This window comes from Triticum aestivum, chromosome 6A, assembly GCF_018294505.1.
Source record: "Triticum aestivum cultivar Chinese Spring chromosome 6A, IWGSC CS RefSeq v2.1, whole genome shotgun sequence".
In the NCBI taxonomy this organism is placed as follows: domain Eukaryota; kingdom Viridiplantae; phylum Streptophyta; class Magnoliopsida; order Poales; family Poaceae; genus Triticum; species Triticum aestivum.
In genome coordinates this window covers 496,792,478-496,798,500 of record NC_057809.1, presented here as the reverse complement: position 1 = coordinate 496,798,500, position 6,023 = coordinate 496,792,478, and positions in this window count along the sequence as shown.

Genomic DNA, 6,023 nt, shown 5'->3' with positions numbered 1-6,023 from the left:
CGCATTTGGGGTTCTTCTTTTATTTTGGTTCGGTAGTCAAACCTTGATTGTATTTGGATGATGTAATGTTTTATTCATGTATTTGTGTGAAGTGGCGATTGTAAGCCAACTATGTATCTCTTTTCCCTTATTGTATTACATGGGTTGTTTGCGAAGATTACCTTACTTGCGACATTGCTTTCAATGCGGTTATGCCTCTAAGTCGTGCTTCGACACGTGGGAGATATAGCCGCATCGAGGGCGTTACATTACGTGAGCAAGGCATGGAGCCTAATATACCTCTTTGATTTGTTGAATGCGACACCTTCCTTTGACGTAAAGCAGGCACAATATATTTTGATGTACTTTCCTCACTATTAGCGACTCGTTTCGAAGGTATCTTATTTGGTAGCAATGGTGGAACAACAATATTACCTAGGGTGATCGCATCATCCTCTCCCCCTTCAAGCGAAACCGTCCTCGGTTTCAGGGCAGTCTTCAAAGGCTCCTTGTGTACAGCAAACACATGATCGATCTTGATAGCATTGTTACCCATAGGTTGTAGCACACGTTTGATGCCAACATCTCGGAACACAAAGTGTTAGACCTCCCCTCATGTATAGCATTGCGATCATATTGCCACGGACGACCCAATAGCAACTGACACACATCCATTGGCACAACATCGCAAATCACATCATCGTAATATGTGCCAATATTGAACTTTACACGTACCTTGTGAGTCACCTTCGGACGTCCAGAGTTGTACAACCACTCAATGCAATGTGGTTGCGGATGTGGCCATGCCTTCAGTCCTAAAACATCTACCACACGCTTGCTTATGATGTTGGTGTAGCTCCCTCCATCAATAATCAACTTGCAACACTTGTTGATTCGGCATTGTGACTGGAAAATTTTCCACCGTTGTCCCACCCTTGGAATTTGATCCTCTTTAGCTCGTTGCACCATGATGCATGGCAGATCATAATCTAAAGGATAGCACGTGATAGGATTAGATTCACTTTCCCCTTGCTTGGGCTCATCAGACTCTGAGTCAGTTTTGTCTTCAGAAACATATCCATCATTAACAAGGAGCACTCTCTTCTTGTTCGGACAATCAATGCGTTTGTGTCCCCTACCTCCACATGTGTAACACACAATCTCACTAGTACGCATAGCAGACCGCACACTTGAATCAGCCCTTGAATCCACTTTGCTCGTGGCCATAGATTCTTTGTTCATCTCCTTGTGATCGATATCAGCTGACCTATAGGATGAAACTGGCTTGACATTATCATTGTCATGCGAATAGGAACGTCGCCCCATGCTGAAATTGGTGCAGCCTTTGGAAACTTGCTTTGCTTTGACCCACTGTTTGGCACACTCTGCTTGATGAAGAAGCTCTTGCATATCATTATACTGCATCAAATCAACACGGTCGCGTATATACTCATTCAGTCCCTCAAAGAAATGTGTCATTGTTGCATCATCAGACTCATGCACATTAGTTCTGATCATCGGAACTTGCATCCGTTGGTAATACTCATCCACCGCCATGGCTCCTTGAACAAGACGTGAAGCTTTGTGTGTTGCTCCTTCTGGAAATAAGCTGGCACAAAGCGAGCACGCATTGTATGCTTCATCTCACACCACGATTCTAGTCGTGCGTCATTGCAGTTGAGTTGATCCCACCAAATTAATGCATAACCTGAAAATTCGAGAGAAGCAAAACGAATCTTCCGCTCCTCGGAGTAATGGTGGTTATCAAAAATCTACTCCACATGCATCTCCCACTCAAGATACTCCTCAGGACCGGCCTTGCCTATGAACAAAGGTATAGTAATTTTATTCTACCAATACCTCCGTCCTCGTCCTCATCGCGGCGCCGCCTTGGTCCATCATCACGGGGATGAGCATCCTATCGTGGTCGGCGAGGAAAGTCGCCGTGAGCATCAAAACCATCCTCGGACTCAGCATCATTGTCGTCATTGGCAACGTCCGCCTCTCGGGCATGTTGAGGTGCTCGTTGTTGCAGGGCATGTTGTGCCCTCGCTGGAGCAGCCGCGCCGGTTGCCCTTGCTTCTAGGCGATGAAGGGCTGCCTGCATGGCCTGGAACTCGTCGGTCACCATCTCGTCGAGGGCCTTCATGCGGTTGTCGAAGTGCTGGTATGTAGCCTTGAACATAGCACGGACACATGGGTCCAGATCGGGACCATATTGCGGTGGCCCGTCATCCTCCTGCACCTCATCCACGTCACGCTTGCTTGCGGTTGACATCGCGCGCAGTGATAAACCTGGCGTTCTCTGATACCAATTGATACGACTCAAATAGCTTTGAGTCGATTTTGTGGGATGTCCCTGATCTTTCACCGGCGCAAAGAGGTAGCAGAATATACTTGATCGGAAGCAGATGAACTAGAGCTGACAGATATATATATATATATATGTGTGTGTGTGTGTGTGTGTGTGTGTGTGTGTGTGTGTGTGTGTGTGTGTGTGTGTGTGTGTGTGTGTGTGTGTGTGTGTGTGTGTGTGTGTGTGTGTGATGTGTACGTGTGGAAGAACTTGGACTAGATGGATCGGAAGTAGTAGACGTGGTGTAGTAGTACTAGAGCTAGACTAGATGGATGGATTATGAAGTACCCCTAACTTCTCACGTTTGATCCTGGTGGTGGAGACCATCCCCCCCCCCCAAGGCCCCCGCGTCGCTCCCACAGGGGCGACTCGGGCGGCTCAAACCCTAGCCTGCCGTCGGGGCTCCCTCCCCCTTTTCCTCCCCCTCGTCGCTGCCGGAGGGGGTCGCCAGAGCACCGCACGGCCGCCGAGGATGGTGGCGGCGAGGATCTGGTCGCTCCGCCCCTATGGAGGATCTCGGAGCCGAGGTGGTGACCTCGGGCGGTGGTGCTGTGTTGTCCTCAGCAAACGGCGGCAGGGGGTGTTGGTCGCCCATCTCGGTCTTCAACCTCTTGTCACCCTCGTCTCAGATCCGTTCTCCGGCGGCCTCCGGGCACCGTAGCCGTGTCTCCTCTCGAGGTGGGGGTTGGGAGAGGGGACCGGAGAAACCTGTGGCTGCCTATGCCGGCCTGCCGGCACCGCCACCCATGGGCGTCGTCCCCTACTTGTAGGCGCTGGTAAAAATGCCCCCTTTCCCCCTCCTTTTCCTCCCGTGTTGCTCATGGACCAGGTGGAAACCCAAATCCCTCGGGATTGGGCGGCACCGACGTCGTGGGCGTCGTCACCCTCAAGGGGGTGCTGTCTTTGGTGAGCTTTGGGGGAAGTGTGCTTGTTCTAGTTGGGGGTTGCTCGGTCTTCAGTAGTCTTGCCGTGTAGCTTGCTTCTCCTCGTGTGCAAATATCATGCATTGCCGATGCTTTCCTTGGATGAGCTCCAAGTAGTTTGGCGGTGGTATCCTGGTGTGGTCTTCCGGCTGGCAACGGGTCGGCCGCTCTTTAGCCCTCGGGTGGGCGTCTCCACCTCTCGACGGATCGGCTCCCTTCGTGCCAGGGCGAGGGGGCAGGGAGCCCCCTTCTGAGGTGGAGGAGGGAGACATCGATGGCCAAAGCCCATGGAGCTGGCTACAGAGCTCCTCCAACTACTATTTGTTTCATCCCCAAGCTTTGCTGGTGCCCTGCGTGGTGTTCTGCTCGCTGTGGAGGGCTCCTTCGACTTCTAGCTGGACTTGTGCTTTAGTTTCCATATCTTTGCTAGTAGTTTGTTGTAGCATGATAGCTTTTACACAACACCATGTATCAGCTTGCTATTTTGTTCTTTGTTTCCTTTGTTTGTTCGATGTAATCCTGGCCGGTTGATGGCTTTATTAATTCAAAGCCGGGCTCTTCTTGAGCCTTCGTTCTAAAAAAAGATGGATGGATTATGCGAATGATGATCAGTGGCGGCAGCGACGACGGAGTAATTAGCATATGAGAATTTAGCAGCAGTAGACGGAAGGGAAAGAGATGAGATCGATCCTTGCAGGTCAAGAACCAAACTAACTAGTGGTCGTAGAAATCAAGTCGTCGAAACACAAGCAATCATGAACCAAATTATGGAACGCAGGAAACAGACTGCCTCATCATCGGATGCATCTGCGAATATTTTCCATAAACTAAAACCTCCACCTAGACAAAGTTGCGCCCCGGTGCGTAACACCTGGGCCAAGCCCGACCTAGACTAGGACACGTTGAGGACTCCTCAGCAATTACAAGTTGTACGTAGAAAGAAACTACAAAATCTGAACAAACTAGGAAAAATAAATAAAAAGAAGACACGTACGTATACTTGCATGTATATATGGTTGCTAGGCCAAAACTAAAATGAACTCGATGGTGCAGCCTTCAAACTTTCATTCTGCCGGCCTACATAGAAGTATTGGCAAGGTGTTCTCAATGTGGGCTTCACTTCTTCACGAGGCGCGATCCGAGGAGCAACTTCAGTAGCATATAAAATAGGCATCACACCTAAGATTCCTCTCTGTTTTGTAGCACACATTATCTTCTTATGATGCAGAGCAGGTACCACATACTTTTGCATCTTATTTTCATAGCCAGTCTCTCGCTTGGAAAATACTTTACTTGGCGATGATGGTGAAACGACAAGAGTACCTGGGATGACCGCATCAAAAAACCATTACAGAACATCATGAATAGAGAAGTAACCAAATTAATAGAAGTTCATCATCACATTAAAACCAAAGTACAGTAGTGATCAAATGTTATTACTGAAAAAATAAATACATAAAGTTCATACATAGTTCTCATTGAACAACATATAGCTCTTTAGAGCATCTAATTAAACCATACATTGAAACTATGTAAAACATTTCAATGCAACAACAATTGTGATCATAGTCGTAACTAAGGTAACAAATGATCCAACGACATAATGATACTAAGCCTCGGTATGAATGGCATATTTTCTAATCTTTCTAATCTTCAAGCGCATTGCATCCATCTTGATCTTGTGATCATCAACGACATACGCAACATGCAACTCGAATTCCATCTTCTCCTCCTCAATTCTTTTTAATTTTTTCTTCAAATAATTGTTTTCTTTTCCAACTAAATTTAACCTCTCGACAAGAGGGTCGGTTGGAATTTCCGGTTCACATACCTCCTAAATAAAAACATATATGTCACGTTGGTTGGCATAATTGTCATAAACACTTAATGAAACAAATAGTTATAAAAGATAATATATACCACATCTGAATTATATACAGCACGAGGGCCGACAGGGGCGGATACCAAAATCATCGCACTATATAATAACAAACAATAATAAAAGTAAGAAAATTATACAAGTATCTATCTAAATCATACAAGTAAGAATTATTTTTTCAGAAAGAAGATAAGAACAAGAGGCTCACAACGGTGGTGCCGGTGACGAGATCAGCATGGGCGATCGACGGTGGTGAGGACGGGGACGGGACAGGACAGATCAGCAAACCTAGAAAAATCTTGAGGAAAATGGAGCTTGGACAAGGAGCTTGGAGAGGAGAAAGTTTAAGTGTGGCTCGGGCATTTCATCGAACACCTCATGTGCATAGGAGGTGAGCTAGAGCAACACACCTCTCCCACGGCCAGCCAAAAAAACAGAGCAGTGGCTCTGTCGCGGGCAGGGGCAGCGGTATATATAGGCTTCTCTTTAGTCCCAGTTTGTGGCTAAAACCGGGACTAAAGGAAAACATTTGGTCCCGGTTCCATCCACAAACCGGGACTAAAGGAGTTGGGACAGGAGCGAGGCCCATTGGTCCCGGTTCGTGTCTAGAATCGGGACCAAAGGGGTCAGATGAACCAGGACCAATGGCCCTCAAGGCCCGGCCGGCACCCTGGCCTCACAAACTGGGACTGATGCATCCTTTGGTCCCGGTTCATGAGTGAATCGGGATTAATGCCCTTATCCTGGCCTCAACCAAAGCCCTGTTTTCTACTAGTGTAGGGTTTGAGATGAGATGGTGATGGTGAAGATATTGATGGAGATGGGTCCTCCCATGATGAGAGGAACATTGGTGATGATGAAGACTTCAGTTTCCCCCTCTCGGAGG